The sequence below is a fragment of the Lissotriton vulgaris genome, unplaced genomic scaffold (assembly GCF_964263255.1).
Source record: "Lissotriton vulgaris unplaced genomic scaffold, aLisVul1.2 SCAFFOLD_1017, whole genome shotgun sequence".
NCBI lineage: Eukaryota > Metazoa > Chordata > Amphibia > Caudata > Salamandridae > Lissotriton > Lissotriton vulgaris.
In genome coordinates this window covers 318,131-343,943 of record NW_028247882.1, presented here as the reverse complement: position 1 = coordinate 343,943, position 25,813 = coordinate 318,131, and positions in this window count along the sequence as shown.

The following is a 25,813-nucleotide window of genomic DNA, read 5'->3' as shown; positions in this document are numbered from 1 at the left end:
ACAATGAGATTTGGAAATTTTCACAAGTTGAGGCAGCAAAACGCCTGAGAGCTATTGATCAAGCAAATTTGGAAAAAGTGCTTGCAGTGGTCGATAACAGTATTAACATGCTTTCATCCAGAATTTACACATTGGATAATATTGTTTCTTCTGTTGTTGATATTGTACATGATGAAGTGTCCACGTTATACCATGGTCAAAATCAATTGCGTTCTGTGATGCAGTTTGCATGGACGCTACAGACTCTTAAGGCTGGTCGAGTTCCCTGGACCTCATTGAACGTTTCATCCCTTTTTGCTCCTTTTAATCTTACTGAGAAACAGCGCATGCTTTCAATGCGTGATGCTTCATTTTCTATGCTACGTATTGAAAGGCTAGAGTCCTTGCCTTTCTCTGTTGCTGAAACCACTACTGCCACATGGCTTATTCATGGATTAATAACATTACCATTCCCTTTATATAAATTTACTAACTGTATGCGTTATATTGCTATAGGTCGATATGAACCGCTAGGCAATGCATTCCTGCATGAGGCATGGTCATTTTTCTCTTACAAACATTTGAAAGGATGCGACCTGGTCATACATTTCATAATTTTTGGACCTGGCGGAAGACTTTTGGTTCAAGACTTTTGTTCTTTTTTAGCTTTGAGGCCACTGTAGGCATTCATACATATTCATTCATACATATTTTTAGCTTATTTTAGCTCAATATTATTGAATTTTGCTTTCAATTTTTGTATCTGATTTAGTATTGCCTTTTCCCTTATGATTGGCGGTGCTCGGACCAATGGGGGGGTGTCATATGGATACTTCATTACATATATTGCGTTATGTTAGCATGAGTGTATTACATGTTTAAACAGCCGGTTTGCCTTCGGCTTCAGTTTTGCACACGACACATACTTGTTGTTGTAGCTTTCACCCTAGAAGCGGTGAGGTGGTTTAGTTGAGAATAATATGTTATTTCTATGCTATCAGCTTTGCCTGGTGCACTTGGTACAACTGTCTGCACACTGAGAGCTGCACACTCTAAGATTAACCTAACACAAGGTTGCTGAGAGGCCTGATCCTCGCACCACATTAGACATAACATAAATAATGTTGATGCCAACATTTTGGGCTCTACGCGGGTTTAAGATAGAGTTACACGGAATGAACGTAGACACTTGGTACTGCGCATGGAGAGAGCTGGTAGCTGTTGATGTGAACTGCTCCTACTGACATTGAGAGGTATGGGGCCGCCCTGCTAAAGCCCGAATGAGACCTTCTTAGATATAAAATAATATACTAGATAGGGTGCGCGAAATATAGGTGATATCGATTCTATAGGTTTTGCATTATAACATGCTAGCACCTTTTGCTTACTATGGATTAGTGACTATGCTGCTAACTCTGATTTTTATAATCTGCATTTTGGTATTATACAAGATACTGCGTTTGAGAACTTTGCATTGAATAATAAATATTTCAAACTTGCATGTGTGTTCTTTGACTCCCAGTTTTGGTTTGAAATGATTATATAACGAAAGAGTGTTCATGTGTTCCACGACTCCTGAGGTATTCTAAAGATCATGTTCTGGTTTGTCTAATACATGTATCATTTCATAATGATCCATGAGACACTGTAGCTAGCTAGGTAACGAGATTTCTGACACTGAGATGAGTTTTGGATCATCCTAACTCACTGAGGTTCTAGATCTCTATGCACAGTTCTGTGGGAGAACGGAAACCCTGCTACAATGTTTTGGGGAAGGCCACCCTAAGTCTGACTGGTCAAGCACATCCTGTAGGCTGCAAGAAATGATAGAAATAATTGTTCCCTCACAAGCATTCTTAAATGCCCGGTGTTGCTTATGCACTAACTAATATTTAGAAAATGTTGCTCTCCTTACAAGTTCAGCTTTTGCTTATCTAGGTAGAGCTGGATTAATATTCCTTTCATTGTCCTGCTTACATGCTTACAAATTTGAAGAATGTGTTTGCCTCTCTAGTGAGGTTTGTACTGCTTTCATAACCACTTAAGGCCTAATTATTAGTTTGCGGTCACCGAAATGCTAAAATCACGGTGGCACAGCAGTGGTGGTCTAGCCACCGGTGCACCCGAGGTCCGATCGCAAGATTACAACTTGGGCAGTCAGTCCCCCATGGTACCACCAGAACTGCCTGGGATCAGAGATCCCTGGGGGTGGCGTGGTGGTCTGAGGGTCTTCAATATGATTGGTGGTGCCCTGCAGCACCACTAAGCATATTACAAATGTTGGCACCGCTAGCGGTCTCATGGAGGTTCTTACTCCATGAAACTGATGTTGGTGAGGAAAGAAAGGAAGACCTGCACGGCCCATTCTTGGCCCTGTGCATGCGGGTGCATGCAGGGGGCACATGTTGTGCCCCCATGTGTGCATGCACCCCACTCCTACATGGCATGGACTGCACAGTGCAGTTTAAGGCTCCAATAAGAGCCTTTAAACTGCTCCGCTGAGGGACCATCATACTGTCTGCTGGCTAGACCACGATAATACACGTAGTATGGCGGGTGGGCAGAGGTCCTGTTTGGCAGGGTGAGAGCTGAGCGATGGCATGGCAGCCCGTTCCCACACCGCCAAACTAATTGTCGGGCTTTTAGAATGCATGCACATATAACAGCCCTGCAGACTTGGAATAACCCGGTGTGGTTGTGATCATCCTGCTTTGACCACCAGGAGCTTTCTAGTCTCAGGATTGTACTGGACATTTAGGTTGCTCCTTGCTTGCTACTTACAAAACTCCACTAAATCCAATAAAAAGCACTGGATATACTTCATGTAGATGGTGAATTTTTAAAATGGACCCTCAAGAATGGAACATACTTGTGGGTATATAGAACTCTACACACTTTACCAGTGCTAAATGCTTGTTGGCATAATATATCACTTTTAGAAAGTTGGGATTTTCTTGTTCCAACCATTTGGAGCCTGCAGCCTGCATCCTGGGTCACTTAACCAGGTGCAGCGGGTAGTTGGGCAGTTGATTTTAGTGCATTAGGATAGTGAGACAAAGGAGGAATAGGTGTTGGCAGGATGGGTAATCTATGACTTGATAAGGAGGCGGAGATGTCACCTATCACACTGGCACATCACAAAAGCTCTGCCTCAGTGCACTCACAAAGTGTTTCACACTAGATGTTTGTGCCCCAAGACAGGCTGGTACCAGGGCAGGGAGTAAGAAAGTTCCAACCTCGTTTGGGGTGGAACCTGGCGGAACCTTTGACTACTTTAAAGCTAGCACCAAGTATACATATTGCACTCTCAGACCCAACTCTTTTGCACACCTCTGAACCTGTGTAAGATTCAGAAGGACTGCTCTGCTGCAAGAAGTACTGCTGCTCTGCTGCCCTGCTGCTCTGCTGCCTGAGTGAAAAGGATAGACCTGCATCTTGAATCCAAGACCACCTGAGTGACTCCAAGGACTATTTGTTTGGCCTCCTGATCAGAGCCTCAGGGACAGATATGGCCCCACCCCCTTGAACCCAGTACCTAAACTCTGACTGCTGTAAGTCATGCCCCCTGAGTTGTTTCACCCCAGCTCTGGTCCCTTGGAAGTGAGCCTGAAGGTGCTCTTCCAGCCAGCGTTGGTCTTTTGGGAAGAATAGATGCAGCACAATGCATCTCCTTGCAGCTCCGCATCTGAACAGCCTCTGTCTGATGTATCCCTGATGCAGGACATCGCTTTGAAGCCCCCAGCTCCTGGGTGTTGCAGTAGGATTGAGCATCTCAAGCCCCTGTCTACACCATCCTCGACGATGACACAGGACATCACATTGCAGCCCATTGCTCCTTGGAACTACCACTGCATGATTCATTCTTAATGCAGGAGCTAGCTTTGCAAGCCCGCCTCTCAATGGCATCCTTAACAATGAAACAAGACCTTGCATTGCAGCTCTGCAGCTTCTTCACAAGCACCACTGCATGTAAATCCTCGACCCAGGATTTCGCAATGCTCCACACAGGAATTTAAGGTACTTTGTTTAGCAGGTCTAATTTGGGTCCTTTATCCGGCCCATGCTCCATTGCGGTCAGCCAGACCTTGTGATTTTGTCCCAGTACGGTGGACCAGATTACTAGCCCTGGGCGGAGTTGGCGGAGTGGGGCTTCGCGGAGCTACGCGAAGTGGGCGAGAAACTACGCCCACCTCCGCACTCCGCGTAGCCCCACTCCGCAAAACCACTGGCCGCCAGCCCCGCCACCCGCCTCCCTCCCGCCCTCCCTAAATACTTTAAAATAAAGGAATGCAATAATTTTAAAAGCACTTACCTTGCCGCCGCTGGCCGCCGCGTTCCCCGGGGCTCGTTATCTTCCGTCTTCCGTCTTTTGCAGTAATGCGCATGCGCGGCCGGCCGCGCATGCGCATTTTCTCGTGAAAATGCGCATGCGCGGCCGCCCGCGCATGCGCATTACTGAAAAAGACGGAAGACGGAAGATAACGAGCCCCGGGGAACGCGGCGGCCAGCGGCGGCAAGGTAAGTGCTTTTAAAATTATTGCATTCCTTTATTTTAAAGTATTTAGGGAGGGCGGGAGGGAGGCGGGTGGCGGCCAGCTACGCTCCGTCTGCGGAGCGTGCGTAGTGCCGCCTGGCTCCGCCAGCTCCGCAAAATGCGGAGTAGGCGGCACTACGCACACTCCGTGCACGGAGCGTAGCTGGCCGCCCACCCCTACAGATTACCCCAGATGGTGCTTTGTTCTTTTAGGCAGTAATTTTACATAAATCTTTAGAATTGCATAACTCCGGTATATAAATTTGATTTTTGTGGTATTGGTTTCATTTAATTTATTACATTTTGCTCAATGTCTTTAAATTGGTATGGGAATTTTCTTCTGTTGTGATTTCGCTTTACTTCTATATCAAGTGTTGCTTAAATACTTAACATATTGCTTCTAAGTTAAGCATAAATGTTTTGTGCTGAGCCACCAGAGGGTTGAACACAAGTTAACTTATGATTGCTTGTGACTTCAACCTGACAGGTATTTGGGCTGCTGCCTGAGTTAAGCATGGGCGAATTTTGCGAATCTCGCGTTTGCGAATTTTGCGGATTTGCGAACTCGCAATCCGCAAAATCCGCGAATTCCCGCGAATTTGCGGATTTTTTTTTTGTGTTCGCGCGTGTTTCTGCCAGTTCGCGAGGGTTTTTACAATTTCGCAATTTGCGAACTTACCTGTCGGGTCGCAAGTTTTGCGAACTTGTTGTTTCTACGTGTCCAGCCTGTTTGGGACACTCTTCTTCATCACTGCCACTCTCTGTCACCACTGCCACTCTCTGACTACTCATGCCACCCTCTGGCCCACCCATGCCACCCTCTGTTTCATCACCACACCCTCTGGTTGTCCAGTGTACATTATTTTCGGCAAAGCAAAGCACACCTTCCCTGCCTCAAGTGACCTGAATTAATTTGGGGCTGATTAATGTGTCACAGAATATTTTTTTAGCTGGCACCTGCTTCCTTAGTGCTTCCTGATTAGTGATCTTTTGCACTTGCTAAGTGCTTTCATTGTTGCAAAATTAGTTACAACACCTGCCCTGCCCCAACTGACAATAATGAATTAGGGGCTGATTAATGGATTTTAACTTCCAGCCTGGCTCCTGCTTGTCTCCCTTAGCTGTAATTCAGGACCTTTGTGGCATATGTGTAACTATTCTGAGGTTCAGAGCAGGGTCACATAATAGTTGCAACTGGCAACTGAACTCTGGAGGGGCCCCTCAGGAAGCACTACAGGAAATGGCTACTAATGATGAGCCTGAACTTTTGAACCTGGTAAGTAGTTTCAGTTTTGCTAAAATCGTATTTCCGCAATTTAGCACTTACTCGCGGGGTGCGAAGTTGTACTGGCAAGCCGCGAACTCACGCGAACAGTGCGAGCAAAATCCGCTGCTCGCGGATTTGCGGATTTTGCGGGAGATTCGCGGATCTCGCGGATTGCGAATTTACCGAAAATCCGCAAAATCCGCGAGCGAAACGGATTTTCCGCCCATGCTTAGCCTGAGTACAGGTTCACCCCCTCAAGTCAGTAACCACAGTTCCTACAAATTGCGTTATAATAATCACAGTCGGCTGAAATAAAAGTAATAAAATGTTGGACCTTATGTGGAAAAGAAAATAACTAAATAATGTGTCTCAGCTTGTGTAGCTGAAAAAAACACTTGCCCCCATTACAGAATTACAGACTTAATTGATCAACCATAGTCAATGCAGAGTCAACTTTAACACCCAGATTGTTCACAACGGGAACAGGGTTCAGTTTGGTCCCCAAGAGTGGTCCAAATGGAAGGTCTCAAAATGGGCAGGGTCTAGCTGAGAAGGGAATCTCCATCTTGTCTCTATTCAAATGAAGGTACTTGGCGATCATCCAACATTGTACCTTAGAAAGACAGTCGTAAAATTTCAAGACCATGAACATCCTCGACAAGTTTCTGCAGATCATCAAAAAGACCAACTCCAAAAAAACTGATGAAATAACCCAGAAGGATCATATAAATATATATAGACCATTCATAGGTCATTAGAGGTGATTAGAGGCTGAGACTCCACCTTTGGAAGCACCTCATGCAAAGCTGTCATAAATAGAATTAAGAGATTATATCAGATTACACATAACAATATAACAAATTGTTCTTGACCTTTTATACGAATTCACAGTTTCCATTTCTGCTCCACTAGTCTTTCGACTTTATTGTTCCATAAAGCTGCCCAAGTAGCAGACTTCCTCTTGTATTGCATGCTTGTTTGCCAGCATGAAACAACAGACATGAGACATGGAATTATGTCTGACAGCTTTGCTCCCTGGTCCAAGTGCTGGTCTGCAGAAGGTGACTTCATGCTTGGCTGAGTGGCCTCAGTTGTGCAGCTGTATCCACTCATTAAGTGAGGATTGTAAGTTTTAGCTATCAGTCCTTCTTAAGCTCTATTGTATTCGCTGTTAGATTTTGCCGGCACCTGAGGGCCTCTGATGCCTCTACTTCCATCTGCAGCCAGACCAGCAGCAAAGGAGAGGTCATGATCACAACATAGGAAAACCATGACGATGCATTGGCCCAAATCGAAGGGTGACTCTTGTGCCCTAGTCTGTATAAAGGAGACATAAGTATTGACAGGACACGCTGGCTGCTCCACATTTGGAAACGTAGTATTTATTAAACTAATTGTCACCAAATTACTAATATATGTTTTTGCAGCACTTGTTGCCTCCTCAATGTGAAATGGACCTTAGGTATTGGTTACCTGCCAATAATGATCCACATGCTTATGTGTACTGCTATCGACCCTCTCAATATATGTTGGGTAATATTATTGTAGGCAATGTCTTTCCTGGAGCAAACATGTACACGAATTCCAAGACAACATTTCTACAGATTCCAGAGGGACTTGTTTGATTAAAGATTTACGGTTTCTAAAATTAAAAATACTAAAATACACTTAAATAATTGTGATGACATTTTGATTGATTTTCCTTCTCAAGACTTTCTTGCATAACATATACAAGGCAAGTGATAGGGCTTTAAATTGCTGATGGATTAGAACGATGTACCACTTAGCTTGCACATGCCCTCTTTAACATAGAATCTAAACCTCTGCAATACCTTAGTTCTCCCCCAATCCTTAAGTGGCCTTTGATGAATGAACCCACTAACATCGGCTTCAAATTCAGAGAATGTAGGAAATAGTTTCTGGTACATTCTAGGAGTGGGCGGATCTCGCAGAGTTTCACTGCCATAATTCCACTGAGTTACCTAAAAACTCTGTGCGATTCTGCAGAGTTTCGCAAGTGGGGAAGTTTGGTATGTCGCATTTCTCGCACTGATTTTTAGCACCCAGAGCTTGTTCCCTACTGTAAAATCAGCTCAAAGGGCACAATGTGGTGCATCAGATGGTGCTGCTTCTTTCTGCTACTCGGGTAGGTTTTCAACTCAAGTGGCAGCTTTCTCAAGCAAGTGGCACCTTTCTCAACACAAGAGGTAGCAACATGCCATGACAGCCTGCATTGAGAAATCTCGCCGGGAGGTGGTCCAGCTCTCAATTTTCTTGCTCACACTCGCCAACCTAATGTTAGTGAACCGGGCATGAGAAAAAAATCCACCATGTGGCAGCTGGCGGAGTTTACTACCCACTCCTAGTATATTCTTGACCACTAAGTTGTAACCTTCAGAAATATTTCAAGCTTTCTTTGATCATTTTACAAAGCTTGGGCTAGAGTACTGCAATGAGATTATTATTATGGGAAGCTCTAAGGTTTGCTACCTAAATGTTTTTCTGGCCAGGAGCAAGCGTAAGCCTTTCCTCCGGGTGAATTCAGAGCGGTTGGGAAAAAGCTGCTGCTTAAGCTCCAAATTGCACTTCAAACCAATGGACCCAGACATCATGGCCACATCAGCTGCTATTCCCCTCTTTCCATGTCTGCATGTCTCCCCTCCTGACTGCCATGCTGATAACACTTGGCTGTCCCTGCTAAGATTTCTTGTATGTTTATTGGGCTACTCATCTGACCAGGCAGTCTGTCATGGACGTTGCTGTTATTTTATATTATGTTACATCATGTTATATTCTGTTACATAATGTATGTTATGTTGTGCTACATTTTATTAAGTTACGTTATGTATGTTATGTTATGATATGTCATGTTACTTTAAGTTAAGTTATGCAAATTTGTATAGCGCCCAATCACCCAGGAGGGTATCCTGGCACTGAGCGGGTTTGAGTCTAGGCACACCTAGGGCATAGTAGAACTGCTCGAAAATCCAGGTTCTTGCGGAATTCAAGAAGTGAGGAGGAGGCTCTAGTTAGTTTGATGCTTTAGAACAATGTAGAACAAGGCTTTCCATATGTGTGGGATTTGTGCAGGTAGGAGTTTGATCGAGCAGAGGTGTGTGAAATGTTAGTGAAAGCAGATGTGATGGATCTTTCTATAATTCTTGATATTCTGGCAGGGGTAAATGATACTTGACCTGTCCCACAATATTCAAGGTGGCATTTTCTCAGACACTTCCTGCTATTATTTAGATATCTTCTGCTCCATCTCTGTCTCTTCATTAGTTTTCTGGTATTGTTTAACTTATGTTGTTAAAAATTGTACCTGAGCTGTGTTGTTTGAAGTTTTGTTCATTTCAAGCTTTAATGAAATTGTCCCTTTTATAACGCTGCCCTCGAAGAAATTAAGGGGCAGATTTATGAGTTCTGGCGCATCTCTGCAAATCAGCAGGGATGCGCCAGAACTGATGCGTCACGCAATTCCTCCTTGCGGCACCACAGATGCACCGCATTTACAATGCGGCGCACCATGGTGCAAGGAAGGGCAGATGCGTGACGCATCTTGTGGTGTACGGGCTGCGCATTGCTGGAGTAGCGTCGCAAGGCGTAAGGATTTGACGCAGCAGCCTCGTAAAACTGACTCCGTGAAATCTTGTAGATTTCACTGCGTCAGTTTTACGGGGCTTTCCTACGAGGGAATGCCCACCCTGCAACAGAACGCCCACATGAAACCGGACGCAGGTTGCATGTGGCGCAGGGCTTTACAACGTGACGCATCTGCCTAGATGCATCACGTTGTAAATAGGATGCAGGGATGCGCCACGTTTCCGCAACGGCGGCGTAAACGTGGCGCAAGTCCGTCATAAATCTGCCCTTTAGAGTAGTTTTGATCATTTTGAAAAGCAATACCAATAAAGCATTACGCAGCATAAACATATTTTACAATTTAGTGTAAGCCAAACAGAAAATTATGAACGTTGTGAAAGTAATTTCCGTTTGGGTGAAATTACTAACAATTTGAATGATTGCATCCTAAAATCTATTAGCATCTCTCAGCTGACAAATATATGCAAATCGCCTGCCTCTTAGCTACATTTAGTATACATCGAGTTGCTTCTGCACCTCTATTTAAATAGAAAGCATATAAAGCATATTAATTGTGCAATAATGCTGTAATAGACGTTTGCTACTATGTGCACCTCAGAACGTTGTTGAATACTTGTTAGAAGATCATTAAATATAACAGAATTCAGTTATTTGTTCATCAAATAGCCGTGTCTTTAATGTTGTGAGACTTTCACTCAGATCTGAACTATTGCTAACAACCCACCTGACTCTCCCGTCCATTTTCATCTTTTACAAATGTGCAATGAGCACTAAGTCCAGGATCTCCCAAACACAGGAAGGCGGTACCAAAGCATACCAAGGTGAACTGTGCTACACTGGCGGCTCCTCGGCTAAGGTGGAGGGAGCGTCGCTCCACTGCTCCAAAGGAAAAAATACAATGATAATAACATATTGTTATTATCATTGTATTTTTCCTATGGAAGGGATGGTTAACTGGCATCTTCAGTGCAATTTCATGTTAGCTTGCTTATGGTCCGATAAATGTATTTGTTTATTTAAAAGATTTTTGACTTATTGTAGTTTTTCACCCAAGCGTTCACTGTGTACTATGGGGTCTATATCTTAAAAATTAATGCAGCTCAGCAGGTCATCTTGCTGCGCTGCATTACAGGGCAAGGTCAAGAATACGCTGTTTTTAACACAATACAGTGCACTCCTGCCTTTTCCCCAGTGCTGGAACACAATGGGCCTCTTTGTGCCAATACAGGCACCATTGCACCATGGTGCAGGGATCCGTGCATTTCATGCTGACTGGTTTTGGTCTATTTCCCGCACAAAAACAATCCCCAGGGAAATATTCTTCTTTCTAGTGGGCTTCAGAATGCAGCAGACATAGAAAGAGGACTTAATGAGGAGAAATAAAGATATTTCTCCTTGTTACTCCTCCCCTGTGAAGGCATTGCATGTTGGAGCATTTCCAGGTCTACCAGTAACAGTGAATCTGAGAATGCATCAAAATCCATGGAAGTTGTGTGGTAACACTCATGCAATGCTCATGGAATGCCTCCGAGGGGGAAAAGTTACACCACACAGCAAAATGTGCTGTGCTGCGTTACTCCTGATTCATCAAGCTACTCAGGGCCATGCAAAGTGGCCTTGCATGGCTTAACAGGTTGCGTGGTGCATAAAACAAATGAAACCATCAATCAATCAATCAATCAATCATCTTACTTGTATAGCGCGCTACTCACCCGGAAGGGTCTCAAGGCGCTTGGGGGGAGGGGGCCGCTACTGCTCGAACAGCCAGGTCTTGAGTTGTCTCCTGAAGGCGAGGTGGTCCTGGGCCAGCCGAAGGTGGATAGGGAGTGAGTTCCATGTCTTGGCCGCCAGGTAGGAGAAGGATCTGCCTCCGGCGGTGGCTCTTCGGATGCGTGGTACGGCGGCGAGGGCGAGGCTAGCAGATCGTAGCTGGCGGGTGGGCGTGTGGAAGGTCAGGCGGTCGTTGAGGTACTTGGGGCCCAAGTTGTGGAGAGACTTGTGTGCGTGGATGAGGAGCCTGATTGTGATCCTCTTTTTGACGGGGAGCCAGTGCAGGTTCCTCAGGGGGCCGGAGATGTGGCTGCGTCGAGGGATGTCTAGGATGAGTCGGGCAGAGGCGTTCTGGATGCGTTGTAGTCTTTTCTGTAGCTTGGCTGTGGTTCCGGCGTAGAGGGTGTTTCCGTAGTCCAGCCGGCTGGTGACGAGGGCCTGGGTGACCATCTACCTGGTTTCGATCGGGATCCATCGGAAGATCTTGCGGAGCATGCGGAGGGTGTGAAAGCATGAAGAGGAGACGGCGTTGACTTGTCTGGTCATGGAGAGGGAGGAGTCCAGGATGAAGCCCAGGTTGCGTGCGTGGTCTGTAGGCTTGGGGGCGGTGCCCAGGGCAGGGGGCCACCAGGAGTCGTCCCAGGCGGAGGGTGATGGTCCAAGAATGAGGACTTCCGTCTTGTCTGAGTTCAGTTCCAAGCGGCTGTTCTTCATCCACTCAGTGACGTCTTTCATCCCTTCGTGGAGGCTGGTTCTGGCGGTGTCGGGGTCTCTGGTAAGGGAGAGGATCAGCTGGGTGTCGTCGGCGTAGGAGATGATGTTGAGGTTGTGTTGGCGTGCGATGGCTGCGAGAGGTCTCATGTAGACGTTGAAGAGGGTGGGGCTGAGTGATGATCCTTGCGGGAAGCCGCAGATGACTTCGGTGGCCTCGGAATGAAATGGGAGGAGGCGGACTCTCTGTGTTCTTCCAGCTAGGAACGAGATGATCCACTTCAGTGCCTTCTCTTGGATGCCGGTGTTGCTGAGGCATTGGACTAGGGTGCGGTGGCAGACAGTGTTGAACGCAGCGGAGAGGTCCAGGAGGATGAGTGCCGCTGTTTCCCCGTTGTCGAGAAGGGCTCGGATGTCATCGGTGGCTGCGATGAGGGCGGTCTCGGTGCTGTGGTTGGCTCTGAAACTGGACTGCGAGGGGTCGAGGGATCATTCGTCTCAAGGAAGGCGGCAAGCTGTCTGTTGGCGATCTTCTTGATGACTTTGGCAGGAAAAGGGAGGAGCGAGATGGGGCGGAAGTTCTTGAGGTCGGGGGGGTCCGCTGTTGGTTTCTTCAGTAGGGCCCTGAGCTCGGCATGCTTCCAGCTCTCCTGGAAGGTGGCGGTGTCGAAGGAGATGTTGATGACGTCTCGGAGTTGGGGTGCGATGGTGGAGTCGGCCTTGTTGAAGATGTGGTGGGGGCAGGGGTCAGTCGGAGATCCGGAGTGGATGGTGTTCATTGTGCGGGTTGTGTCTTCGTTGGTCACTGCGGTCCAGGTGCGGAGGGTGGCAGTGGGGTGCGTTGGTTCGACGGTTGGGTGCGAGGATGGTGTGTCGAAGCTATTGTGGATGTTGGCAATCTTGCGGTGGAAGAACGAGGTGAGGGAGTCACAGAGATCTTGTGAAGGGGTGATGTTGTTGTTGCCGGTGCTGGGGTTGGAGAACTCCTTGACTATGCTGAAGAGTTCCTTGCTGTCGTGGGCGTTGTTGTCCAGTCGATCCTTCAGTGATTTCTTCTTGGTGGTGCGGACGAGCTGGTGGTGCTTGCGGGTCGCGTGTTTGAGGGCGGTCATGTTGTCAGTGGTCCGGTCGAGGAGCCAGGCTTTCTCGAGGGTGCGGCAGGTCTTCTTGGAGTCCTTGAGTTCGTTAGTGAACCAGGGGGCCTTCTTGCTTCTGGGTTTGCTGGGGGGTTCTTCAGTGGTGCAAGGTCGTCGGCACAGGCGATCAGCCATTGCGTGAAGTTGCGGGCTGCTTCGTTGGGGTCCGGTGTGCTGGCAGGTGGGTTCTGGCTGAGGGAGGCGGTGAGCTGGTCGGCGGTGATCTTGCTCCAGCTCCTGTGAGGAACCTGTTGCGGGTGGTGGTGGGTGGTGGTTTTTCTGAAGCTGAAGTGGACGCAGCTGTGGTCGGTCCAGTGAAGTCCGGTGGTGTGGCTGAAGGCGATGTGCTTGCGGGATGAGAAGACGGGGTCGAGCGTGTGGCCGGCGTAGTGGTAGGGGTGTTGACCAGTTGCTTCAGTCCGAGGTTGTCCAGCAGGGTGACGGTGTTGCGGTCCTTGTTGTTCTCCAGGTGGAAGTTGAGGTCCCCTAGGAGGATGTAGTCGGCGGAGGGAAGGGCGTGCGGGCTGATGAAGTCCGTGATGTCTTCGCTGAATTGTGTGCGTGGTCCGAGGGGTCTGTAGATGAGGGTGCCTCTGAGGTCGTCTTTGGGTCGGTGTGAATCTGGAAGTGGAGGTGCTCGGCGGCGGCGAATGTTTCAGTGGAGTCGGTTGTGATGCAGATGGTGTTCTTGTGGACGATGGTGATGCCTCCTTCGGTCTGGTTGACGCGGTCCTTCCTGACGATCTTGTATCCATCCGGGATGGCGATGGCGATGTCGGGGGCTGAGGAGGCGTTCATCCATGTTTCAGTGAGGAAGGCGACGTCTGGTGATGTTGTGTCGAGGAGGTTCCAGAGTTCGACGGCGTGTCTGTGGACGGAGCGGGTGTTGAGCAGGATGCACTTGAGGTCGCTGCTGGGGTTTGGCTTGGTGGGCGCTGTGCATGGTGGGAGGCAGGTAAACTTGCAGGTTGTGCAGGTGAAGGGTCCGTGGAAGCGTTTCGGGACGGCCCGGCAGCAGGCAGGGTTCCGGCCGGCATTGAGTGCGTTGAGGGCGGCGGCGTCGTAGGTCTGACGGGTCGTCTTGCGTCGGTGGGGGCCAGGGGTCTAGGCACTGGGCGCGGTCCAGGCGCAGACGGGCGCAGACGGGCTTACCTTTGGCACGCCTTCAGCGCACAATCAGCGCGCCCGCTGCGCGTGACCGCTGCGCGTGACCGCTGCGCGTATGCGCGGTTGCCATTTATGGCCAAGTGGGAGGGAGGGAGGAGCAGCTGGGAGGCGGCAGCGGGGAGGGCGCAAAACAAAGAGGTGGTGTGTCCGCTTGCACGGCGGCGGGAAGCGGGGAGCGGGGCGGGCAGGCACAGGGGGGCTGGGTGACAAAGCCTAACACAGCAACGTGCAGGGGGGCACCAGGGACAACAGTACAGGGCAAATAAACAAAGAGGAAAAAACGATAACAGTCACACGAAGACACGCAATACGGCGGAGGGGCGAGGCAGGCACAACAAGGCTTCAGGCAGCAGCGAGGCGGGGGCACACACACAGCTGGTGGCCGTGCGGCGCGGGAATGTCCTGCGAACCATTGATGAATATGCCCTATGTTAATGAATAGATGTGGTACAGTTGTAATACTGTATAGTACACCGAAGTAGATTGTACTGTCATCCCCGAATGCACTGATCAATTTTATGCTGTGTATATGTGGTTAACTACAGTTTTCATAGTTACTGTATTATTGTGTTGATTTGTCCATAGGTGACTAAAAACGAGGTCTGTTTCTAGGCTTGTTGTGCAATATGAATTAAAAAGTAAAACGAAATATGAAAGCTGCAAATCCGTGCTTTCAAAACAACTTTGAATGTAATCGTAATATGTCCATCAAGAAAGAATAACAGAAAAACGAATTCAGGACAGAATCCGCTTGTCTGGGTCGTTTGCCTAAACTGTGCATGAGCAGCAAAGGCTGAGGCAGATGCACAAGACTACCGTGCTTTGCCATCTTTGACCTTCAGGGTCCAGTATTTTTTTTAGTGTTCCAAATGCGCCCCAGGGCTCGTCCAAGATTCCTTAAGGGGAATCACCAAAGTGGAACCAACACATGTCTGCTTGCCAGGCATGCTGCCAATCCATCTCTGAACATTCAGTGCAACCACAGACCGACCTTTCACAGAGACTGGAATGCTGCATCTCGCAGCGACCTCCGTTTGCTCGTCTGCATGAGTGGCACAGGGATGATCTGGCTCAATGAAGCTTGTACCCCATTGAAAGTACATCTTATCTGCTCAGATTACCAGTCCTTGTCAGAAAATGCCCCCAAAATGACCCTCTCATTGTAGGAACTAAAGTTACCAATGCCGCGCTTGATAGTCATCATGGCGTGAAGAAACGCTGCAGCTGAAGTCATCTCTCCAACATACACTGTCTTCTATTCCACCGCGTGGGGAATCTGGATACAGCGACGATTTGGACATGGAATTCTGAGCAGTAATTCATGCACGACTCATTTTTAACGAATAGTTCAAACTTGCATATCACTTTATAGGAATAAAATGTATATTAAAATGTATATAACTTGATGACGACTATCATCTGACATGAACAGCAGGATAATGTCTAAAAGCCCCCGTCCTAACTGCTTTAACTTCGTTCTTTTCTTAAATACGGTTTGTCACGAAGGTTCTGAGTTAAGAGACACAGATAACTAAAACAGCATTCTGAACGATTATTCTAATATGTATCCGTAAGTGAGGCCTATTAAAAGGTACCCACAAAGGCTATTTATTTACCAAAACATGTGCATTGCAAGAAAACCAAGGAAATAAAACCTAAGGCGTTTTTGTTAAGTTTGATGTTAGGAGGGCTTAATGTTGTGTACTCAGCAGCGACGTTTCAGCGATCTGTTGGCACATGCGAGTTCCGCTCATAGGTGTGAATGGGCATTTGTTACGAGCGAAAAGTCGCTTTTAATGTTCGCAAAAGGTGTGTTAACCCCTTAAAAACATTTGTGTGCACAAATATGTTCGCTTCAATCAGAATTTTACAGAATAATGTTGCAAATCACTAAATTACTTGATTTGAAGGTGAACGAAAATTATTTACCAATCCACTGGAAAACGTGGGAGGTATATCCCTGTGAAGGATTGGAGTAAATGTATTTTTCCTAGTTCTAAATGAGAAGGGGAAAATGAAAACAGTGCCTGGGGTTCTTTGAGGGAAAATATGTTCCATCTGGTGAAAACAAAGCAAAAATTAAATTTTCTCACATGAACAAAAACATTAGCACACACATAGGTTTACACCTATGTTTGGAGTTAATTTCATTTTTTTAAATTTTATATTTTACTTTATAAAGTAATCCTGGTATGGTGTAACTGAAGAAACGTCTCAAGTAAAAGTCGTGAAACTCATTGGAAAATATTATTTTGACATAAACAAATGCACATGAACAAAGTGATCTCCTGCATTCACTCATGAAGTTGAGGTACAAAGCGAAAGCAGGCATGATTATATCCTTCCACTGCTCTACATTGTTGCAACAAAAAACAATAGGTAACAGACACAAGATTCACTTATGTGCAATAAGCAACTGGCAGTTGGTCAATTACCTGCAATCCTCTCCCCAAGAGAAGCGTGGAAGGAATGATAGAGCAGCAGTCTAGAAAGACTTCACCCAGGTCTGACCATGCTAGTGCTCCCGAAGCCTAGTAAATTAATCAAATACATCCTCAATCACATGTTTCAGGACTTTCTGGATAACCCACTGCACACAAGTAGCACACCTGAGTCCTCCTGGGGCTGTATTATGTAAAGTGCCCCAAGACCGTAACAGGCATGTGCGCGCCCCCAGTACACTTCGGTATTGCAAAATGGGCCACGCCACAGATGCTTGTGCGGCCCTATCTGTAATACAGATAGTGCTGGTGCACATGTAGCGCCAGCGCTATCGTCAGTGGGTGTTCCCTCATTTGCATGAGAGAATGACCCCATGCAAATGATGGAAATCCTTTGCCTCTGTGCCCGCGTCATATTTTAGGCACGGGCACAGAGGCAAATAAGCTGTCCAGAGATCCACTGACAGTGCACCACCTAAATGGGACAGTGCACCCCCTGAAGGAAGCCACTGATGGAAACCCTCTGGAGGTTAGGGGGTCCTATGGTGCCCCCAGACATCCCTTCTCAGGCATGTGTAGTCAATCACTGCACTGGCCTGCAAGGGTATCTCTCTTTCCTCTTAAAAGTGCAGGTGTGTTGCCGCCTGCACAGTGTTACAGGGAGCGGCTGCTTCAAAGACACTGTGTTTTGCACTTGAATATGCTGCCCACCAGGGTAGCACGACTTTGGGGCATCTCTGGGGCTAGTGTTCAATGCAATAGGGTGCACTTTTTATTTGTATTTATTTTAAAAGTTTTATATAGCGCTAGCTAGACCAGTAGGTATCAGAGCGCTTTACATACACACTGTGAAAAACAGAAGGGCCTTTCATTACATAGAAGCCCGGCCGTAAGTAAGCAAACCAAGGATAAAGAATACAGCATGAAAAATAAATAACAGTGCAACGGAGGGGGAAAGAACAATAAAAAGAAAAAAGTGATTAGCATAGTCCGTACACCAACAATCCTTAAATTGGAGTCAACTAGGATATTGAGGTCTAGTTTAGTTGACATTGGTCAGGAAAGTATTTGTTAAGGAGATGGAGTTTCAGGTCCCTTTTGAAACAGGAGAAGGAGGGATTGCATCTGAGGACTCCAGGGAGAGCGTTCCATATCCTGGGAGCGTTGTCAGATAACGATCGGTATTGGGTGGTTTTCTTTTTCATTTTCAGCGAACAAGAAGGATTGAGTTGGAGCTTCTCAGTGTTCTGGATTGACCTGCTCTTACCCGTTTGTGGTTTAGGTAGTTCGGGGTCAGAGATTGTAGGGTTTTGTGTGTGATGCAGGCCAGCTTTTAAATACATCTCCCTTCCAAGGGGAGCCATTTGAGGGAGTTGAGAGCTGGGGTGATGTGTTCAAATCTTTTACTCCGGATACAAGTCGAGCGGCCATGTTCAGCACTGCCCTTAGAGGGGCTAGGTGAGCTTTTGGAGTCCCTGTAAGGATGGCATTCCCGTAGTCGATTTTAGAGAGAACTATGGATTGAACTACTGTCTTGAGGTCATCATGGGGAAGAAAATGGTTCCATTTCTTGAGGTGTTTTAGAGAGAAAAGAGCACTTTTTGCAGAGTTTTTGATGTGGGCCTCTATTGATAAGTTCTTGTCAAGGGTGATGCCTAGAGACTTAACTGAGTCGGATAGGACGAAGGGGCACTTTAGTGTAACCAGATTCTTGAGCCACTATTGGATATGATGATGGTTGCTTTGTGGAGAGAATAGGATCAGTTCCATTTCTTCTGGGTTGAGCTTTAAGTGGTTAACGTTGAACCAAGTTTGGATCTCGGTTAGAGTGGTATTGAGGTGTTGAATGTCACTGGGAGACTTGATTTTGAAATATATTTGAGTGTCATCCACGTAAAAATGGTAATGCACTCCAGCTTTTTCAAGACTGATTGTGAGGGGCTCCATGAAGAGATTGAAGAGGGACGGGGAGAGGATCGAGCCTTGTGGTATCCCAAGTGTGACTTTTGTTGGCTTCGAGAGACAGGAGTTGATTTAAATTTGTTGGGAGCGATGTTGGAGGAAGGAGGTGAACCAGTTTAGTACTGTACCATTAATGCTGGAGCGGTTTGAAAAGGTCAATTTTGGAAAAGGTGATGGAAAGAGTTTCTGAATGATGCAGAATACTCCTACCCAGTCAAGAGATCAGGGCTTGATCCATCACCGTTTTTTAGCTCACTGCACCATCCCAGCTCAGAACCTGGCTATATGCTTTGGTGCAAAGAGCAAGGGACTCACGTCTGAGTATACCCTCCCACACTTAGTGTGGATAAAATCAATTTTGGAAAAGGTGATGGAAAGAGTTTCTGAATGATGTATTTTGGAAAAGGTGATGGAAAGAGTTTCTGAATGATGATTTTGGAAAAGGTGATGGAAAGAGTTTCTGAATGATGATTTTGGAAAAGGTGATGGAAAGAGTTTCTGAATGATGTATTTTGGAAAAGGTGATGGAAAGAGTTTCTGAATGAAAGGTCTCCAGAAGAGCTGGGTGATTTACTGTGTTGAATGCCGCAGATAGGTCAATAAGGATGAGTAGGCAGGCAGCACCATCATCTAAGGCCTTGCGAATGTCGTCCGAGACGTTGAGTATGGCTATTTTCGTGCTATAGCTATGTGCTATAGTGATGGCGTCAACAATCCCCTCTTGCAGGTGGCAGGACGTATTTGTGCGCCTCAAAGGATAGTTGTGTAATAGGAGAATACAAGGAGAGAATCGCGAAGGCCAGTCGGATAAGATAATATAAAGAAAGAATAGGAGAAGGGAAATAGGAGAGAATAGGAGAAGGGAAATAGTCGGTCAGACATGGATTAACAAACTCAGCCAGACCCTGACATCAGGTTTCGTGAACAAGGGCAAAAGAGTTACTTTTTAACTAAAAGGACACGTAGCAACTGGAAACGCAAAAATACATTGTTCGCCGTGCTGCCTGAGTGAGGGCAACACAAAAATGGCGATGAACCACAAAATGGCGGCTAGATACGGGACAAAATCAGAAATCGAAGAACCTCAGACCCTCTTTTTGCCATTACTCAGGCAAAACACCTGGGACTCAAGTCAATCTGAGTCGATGTCAATGGCCATGAAGCCATCGAGCTGTTGCTGTAGCATCATTCTAATATTCTCTGTTTTCTGTGACACAGGCTTCGGGACACACATGGTGGCACATAGACCACATATTGCAGGTCCACACTGTACACAGAGACAACAAGAGAAAATGATAGCCAAAATCATTCCAAGGAAAGTTAGTATCTTCCATCCCCATGTGGACAGTAGTCCCCAAAACCATCCCATCACAGACCAATCTCCTGTGTCCTGATGTATAGACTCGGAGGTAATATGTAACTTGTAGATAACTTCACCCGATCAATTCACAGACTCCTCCACGATCTGCAAGGATAATATCTAAAACTATCCGATTTTGCAACGTCATAAGACGATCCGCCCGAAGGTCGGCTGTCAGATTACTCAAGGCTCCAGAAGTTTCATTTATGGTTGCCTCACCAACACAAACTAATTGTCTGATATCTCTGCTATTTGCCATTGGGCCACAGAAAGGAAGCAACCCTTTAACAAAGTCACCTCCCTCCTGTCCCGTTGTGTCTTTCTGATCAATAACTCCCCTGCCATGTCTTTTACTGAAATGACCTGAAGGAGCAGTATACGTTGGGGGAAGAGGAAAAGCCACATAACAAGTTCCTGAGAAATAAGTAGGAAGCCATGTATAGGCTCTGTCATGACAGATAAAATATGTGCCTTGTGATGGCACTAGTGGTGAGGGAATCTGAGGTGTATAAACATAAGTATGAGAACAGACACTCCTTTCCTGTTGATTTTTAACATTCTGGCCATTAATTTGTAAACAGAAATTACCTCGATGAGGTACAGTCAAAATTGGCAGAGAGCTCCTTCGCTTAGGCTTTTCTGTGAGGCTAGTAGCATATCGTGTTATATTCCATCTGTCATATGTTCTTTTCTCATCTATGGGAATCTTGTTAATCTGAGCAATCTTAGCCATAGTCACTATTCCCTTAATCAAGGAACTGTGACTGAAATCTGCTCCACCACCATATGGACTACCAGGAGGATACCGTAGCTGATTCTGATAAATGATAGAGAACATAGCCAAATAAGCCCAGGCGGAACCTTCATAGGAGAATGGAAAGACTAAATATGGCATACCTCTCTCTGTATTATGAGGCATGAGCCCACAAACCTAACAATCAGTAGTATTCATTACCTGTTGATGCTGGTGCAATAACTGAATAAACGAATTATTGAAATATTCGGTTCGCCTCATCTGTTCGTGTTCTGAAAGTGTATAAAACTGATGTGGGGAGGCAGTAGTAGGAAAAGATAAAGAGAAAGATGTTGGAACAGGTGCTTGCTGCCCAATATAAACAACCCAACTTACACCGGCTAATGAAATACGTAAACATATTAAAGTACATAAAATTATACCACATGGACTAACCATTAGTCCTTTGCATTTTCTTTTTAACTTTGCATTATTATAATTATTTCCCACTTTAGTATCCATTACTCTAAAGCATTGCTCACTGTAATCTTCCTAGATCACTTAGCTGTGGTTGTTAGCCGTCCTATGACACTGCATGTCCAGGAAACCTATGTCACTACTCATGGCACAGCTTAAGACTCCTACCGTGACCCTGCAACTTGGTGGATATTGGAAGAAAACATGTCATAATGTCTTTCAGAAATAATGTAATCAGAAAAATCGGAAAAAGAAAAGTTCAATTGTCTTTGATCATCCTTGGCCGTAAATTATATCGAGTCTTATTAGGGATCGTCTGGTCCTTAAGCAAAGCTTCTGGATTCACTGTGTTCAAACGCAAATGTAGTGGCACAGCTTCTTGTAACACGTCGTCGTATTCTTTCTCAGAGTTCGTTTGTCCAGGCGTGCACTGCTGAACGATACACATCTAGGTACTTTTTCACTTTCGTTATCACCTATTCCCTCACGAATCCATTGATCAAAGGGTAAAGGCAAAGGTACCCTTTTGCAATGCACGCCGTGAACCCAGTTCTTTTTCCCAACGACTTTCACTGCCGTACGTGTCGTTGATAAGACTTGCCGCGGCGGACCCCAACAAGGTTCCAAATTCTTTTTCCCCTGAAAGTTTTTCACGCAGACCCAGTCACCAGGTTGGATGGAATTACCTGGATCTGCAGAGGCCTCCGGCAAAGCATTTTGAGCCTGTTGATAAAGAACACGTAATTTAGTGGTAAGGTCATGCAAATAGTCAATCTGCATTGGTTATGGAATATCAGAATACCTCTTAGGTCGAGGGACTCCCCAGACATTTGCTGGGCGCCCAAAAACGACCTCATACGGACTCAGACCTAAACGAGAATGCACAGTAGTTCTCGTGGACAGAAGTTCTAATGGTAGGGCGTCAGGCCAAGCGAGACCTGTGCTCGCCTGAATCTTTGCCAATTTAAGCTTGAGAGTGCCATTATAACACTCTACCAATCCTGCTGACTGAGGGTGGTTTGCCGCATGGAATTTCTGTTTAATACCGAGACCTGTATACACTTTCTGCATAATTTGACCTACGAATTCACTCCCATTGTCAGACCAGACAATGCGCGGCAAACCAAACCTCGGGAAAAACTCCTTCAAAAGGACTTTAGCAGTAGGCAAAGCAGTATTGTCCTTTAGGGGGTAGGCCTCTATCCATCTGGAAAAGGCACAGACCACCAGAACATACTTGAGGTTGTTACAACGATCCATGTGAATATAATCGATTTGTAATACCTCGAAAGGATACGTAGGGGGAGCAAAATGACCTGCTGGAGTTGGGGTTCCCTTTCCGTGATTATGCATTAAACAAACAATGCAATGCTTCACCACGTTTTCTGCACATTTAGGAATTCCTTCATTCTGCCACACTGGAGCCAAAATCTTACATATGCCTTTTGCACTGATGTGGGCTGGACCATGCGCCATAGTACCTACGGGTAGTATATAGGCGTCTGGTAACAACCATCGCTGATGTTCTGGCAATTCCGTCCAACCCCCAGTTGCGTCCAACATTCCCGTACTTTCTCTCCACTTACTCAGTTCTTTCTAAGTCGCCTCTTCTTGAATCATTCTCAAACTTTCTATTGTGTCCTCACACATTCCTCCTTCTCTGACTCATCTTGCCGGGCCCGCAACACACATACGACTTGTAACATCTCTCGCTGTCTCCTTTGCTACTTCATCCGCAAAAGCATTCCCACGACCCACATCATCGGTAATCCTTTTATGAGCACTACACTTGATTATTGCTATTGGTGAAGGCAAAGCAAGTGATTCGAGAAGGTCAGACACCAACTGACCATGCTGTATTTTAGTCCCATGGGAAGTAAGGTATCCTCTTTCCTTCCACAAGCGACCGAAACTATGAGCAACACCAAAAGAATATTTGCTATCAGTGTAGACGTTCACTCTCTTTCCTTTTGCCAACACACATGCTCTTGTCAAAGCAATTAATTCAGCTGCTTAGGCTGAATTCTGTGCTATGCGTGCTGTCTCTACTACCGTATGTAAAGTAGTAACAGCGTAATCTGCAGTCGTCTCACCATTTGGGAAGTTGGAAGCAAGATCCACCTACCCATAGGATCCCATCCGGATCCACAAGTGGTGTGTCTTTTAGATCTATTCTGCCTTTTGTTTACTCCTCTGTTCAGAGAAAACAATCATGCTGTTCTTGAATGCCTTTCTCATCCGTGATGGGCAACAATGTTGCTGGGTTCAAAGTGTTACACCGCTTGCTGTGTATATGGCTAGCTAAGAGCGTCAGCTCATAGCCAGACAAACGAGCACTTTTGAGGTGTTATGCTATCAAAAGAGTATCTACTGCATGTGGTACCATAACAAGAGTGTTGTCCCTTACCAATCCAGCAGATTGACAAATAGAAATCGCTGCCGCTGCTGTAGCTCTGAGACAACTTAGCAATGCCTTGGCTACTGGATCCAACGTAGCCAAAAAATAGGCACATGGCTGTTTGTCTCCAAATTGTTGTGTTAAAACTGACAACGCACAACCTTCTTTTACATGAACGTAGAGTGTGAAAGGCCTACTGTAATCTGGAGTACCTAACACAGGAGCAGAACACAAAGCAGTACATGAATCAGAAAAACTCTTTTGGCATTCGTCAGTCCAAGCGAGAGGTTGTGGCGTATCTTTCAAACGTTTAGCTAACAAAGAAAAATTCGGAATCCATTGTCTACAATAAGAGGTAATGCCCAAAAAGGAACGTACCTCTCTTTGTGTGGTTGGCTCAGACATTTGTGCAATCACTTGAATTCGTTCTGGGGTCAAGCGTCTTCCCTCCTTCGACAAGAGATGACCTAAATAGGTAACCTCTTGGCAGCAATATTGCATCTTAGAAGGGGACACTTTATGATGCAGGTCAGACAAATGATGCAACAAAGAAACCGTCACATCCTTACAAACATCCTCCGAATCAGCAGCAATCAGCAAATCGTCAACGTATTGAATCAAAGTGGCACCTGAAGGTAGAATGAAAGCATCAAGCTGATATATCAAAGCCTGACTGTAAATGGAGGAACTTTAACAATAACCTTGAGGAGAACGCTTGAACCGAAAATTTCGGCCTCCGAGGTAGAAGCCAAAACTATCCCTACTTTCCTCAGCAGTAGGAATACTAAAGAAAGCATTCTTTAGATCGATAACAGAAAACCATGCCGCTGAGGCTGGTATCATAGTAAGTAAAGCAGTGATATCTGAGACAACAGGAAACTGGGGGACAACAATCTTGTTGACCTCCCGAAGATCAATCACAAAGCGATACAAAGGAGGCTGAGAAGGATCTGTGCATTTAAGAACGGGGAGAACAGGACTGTTACAAACATTACCTCTCGTTTCTTCAACCACACCCTTCTGAACCAGATCATAGATAATAGCACGGCAGAGGCGTGGCCAGCTGCGGGCGAGCGAGCTGTGCGAGCGGACGGGCAGGAGTGAGACGCGGAGACACGGAGACTCAGCCTTGCCTCCGGGGCGGTGTGGACTAGGCGTTTGGTGATCGGAGGGGTCTGTGGCCGAGGCTGCTACAAACAAGGCAAACGAGGCGGCAGTAGCAGTGGCAGAAAGTAAGTCGAGGGGAGAGGAGAGGCGGGAGCAGGAGCGGGAGGGGTGGCGTCTACAGCTCATAGTGGTCACCATTCAGCCATGAGTAGGTGACCACAAGCCCCGGCTGAGCCCCCTCCGCTTGTGCCCCTCCCTGGTCCGCACGGCGTGTCTCCCTGCTCACCTCAGCTCACCTCGGCCTAAGCTTAGCAGCTTAACCACTGCCAAATATCGCCATCTGCCAACTCGGCCTGTACCCTTCCCCCAGAGTCACTGACGCCGTGGTGCCCCCCAAGTAGCTCACAAGTCCAGGGTGGCCCGAAAGGCAGCAGTTCCACCCCCAGCCCTATCAAGCTTGGTCAGGCTCGCCTCGCCTGCGGAGGGCTACCCCTCGCCAGCTCAAACTCTCTGGGCACCACCCCACGCTCTCCCTACACCCCATGCACTGACCCCCCCTTCCTGTGTTGCCTGTAGACACTCGGTGGGCATCCTCCACTCACCGGAGACCGGACCAGACCGTGAGAGGGGCACACGCACCCCCTCCCTTTGCGTGGCTGGAGCCGTGCATAGGGGGGTGTGCCTCGGTGCCTCTGTGCAGACCACGGCTCCAGGCCCCTGGTGTGGTTGGTCTTGCTACCGAGTGGTCTCGAGCTGCAGCAGGGGGCGGCTGCGGGGGGAGTAGGGCGAGCAGGGGGAAGCCGTTCACACGTCTCCCAAGACAGCAGGAGCAAAAGCAGACACCTGGGCACCTTGGCACCTGGAAACCTGACCTCTTTGACACAAGATAGACAATCAATACCTCGAAAAAACCCGCCAGAGAAAAAAAAGGGGAGAACAGGACTGTTACAAACATTACCTCTCGTTTCTTCAACCACACCCTTCTGAACCAGATCATAGATAATAGCACGGCAGAGGCGTGGCCAGCTGCGGGCGAGCGAGCTGTGCGAGCGGACGGGCAGGAGTGAGACGTGGAGACACGGAGACTCAGCCTTGCCTCCGGGGCGGTGTGGACTAGGCGTTTGGTGATCGGAGGGGTCTGTGGCCGAGGCTGCGACAAACAAGGCAA